The sequence below is a fragment of the Orycteropus afer genome, unplaced genomic scaffold (genome assembly GCF_000298275.1).
Source record: "Orycteropus afer afer isolate SDZICR_OR568_19922 unplaced genomic scaffold, OryAfe1.0 scaffold00017, whole genome shotgun sequence".
Classification (NCBI taxonomy): domain Eukaryota; kingdom Metazoa; phylum Chordata; class Mammalia; order Tubulidentata; family Orycteropodidae; genus Orycteropus; species Orycteropus afer.
Genome location: NW_006921604.1, coordinates 7,504,316 through 7,505,831, shown reverse-complemented (window position 1 = coordinate 7,505,831; position 1,516 = coordinate 7,504,316). Strand labels below are relative to the sequence as shown.

Here is a 1,516-nt window from a genome sequence, read left to right as displayed (position 1 = left end):
AGATGGCAGCTTGCTAGCTTTTAAGATCCCAGTCGCTACTCACCAAAGTAGGAGGTGGAACAATGTTTTGTGTAGTATGTTATACCAGTTGAGCTTGATGTCCCCTGCGACTATGGTCCCAAGCCCATAGGTTCAACTACTCGGTCCCTCTGGGTAGCTGGCTGTGACCAAGCAGTGACTACCACCTTGCCTCTTGTCAGCTCTGCTATACACCTGGGAATTTAGATCATACACATAAACTTAAAAGACCATTGTCTGCCAGCCCTATACATGTTCTTGGGTACACTCCCTGCTTCATAGACATACCCACTAGTTCAGCCTATCTGCCCATCTGTCCACCCATATACCCATGTTTACCTTCACTGACAACACAGTACTGTATGTGCAAAGGGGTTCATCTTTGTTGTCTGTACCTCACACATACCTCTCTATGTCTTTCTCTTCCTCAATGCCACCATATTGATCATTTGGTACATTGCCCTTTTCTTCACCCAAATCAATATTTACCTCTATCGATCTAACAGTATTCCCTACCCTTCCCTCCCACCCCTGGTAACCAACAAAGAAAATTTCCTTCCGTAGATAAACCTTTCCTTGACTTTTACAATAATGGACTAATACAATATTTGCCCTTTTGTGATTGACTTATTTCACTCAGCACAATGTCCTCCAAGTTCATCCATGTTATGTGGTATTTTGCAGTTTGTACATTATTTTTCAGGATTGCATAGTATATGGTGTGTATGCACCGTAGTTTGGTTATCCATTTTTCAGTTGATGGATATCCATGGCTTCAAATTTTAAGTTCAGTTTTTTAAAAAAAAAGATTCACTCCAGCCCTTTCCTATAATGTTATTTATCATGGAGGTTTTGAGTTACTGTAAATACAGATTATTTATACAGATTTACTTCCTCTCACCAGTGAACCTAAGCATCATGAAATTGTATGGCTAAAGGTGAGAAAGTCATTGATCATACTGGAAGGTTTAAGGTACAGTCAACATGGGCCATGAATTTAAAGAATCTATAATGAACCCTGCAGTCTTGTAGGGCTGGAGCAGGAACCACTTTGCTTCCACAGTTGCAGAGAAGAGCCCTGGGCATTCAGGATGGGGACGGCACTGTTATAATTAAACCAGCTAGTTAGTCTTCTGCTAAAAGCAAGGCCTCTCGATATTTTAGACTAATTATCCCAGTTATGATTTAAAATCTAACAGTCCTTGAAATTAGTGAGAAAAGAAATGATGAAATGACACTCCTGGGAATCAGTCAGAGCTTTGCTTATTCTTTTTCTAGATCAGGGTTGGCAGACTTTTTCTGTAAAGGACCAGATAATTAATATTGTATATGCTATGTGGGCCATAAACTGCCTCCATCATATACTTCATCTTTTTTTTAACCACTTAAAAATGTAAAGCTCACAGCTACCCAGAGGGACCGAGTAGTTGATCCTGCGGGCTTGGGACCATAGTCGCAGGGGACATCAAGCTCAATTGGCATAACATACTATATAAAA

The 1,516-nt window shown here is 40.4% G+C and overlaps 1 protein-coding gene across 1 annotated transcript in view; it reads left to right on the top strand.

The window, feature by feature from the left end:
- Positions 1 to 1,516, top strand: part of TMEM131 (transmembrane protein 131) — a 334,956-nt gene that overhangs the window by 305,883 nt on the left and 27,557 nt on the right. The gene's annotated exons all lie outside the window — the stretch shown is intronic.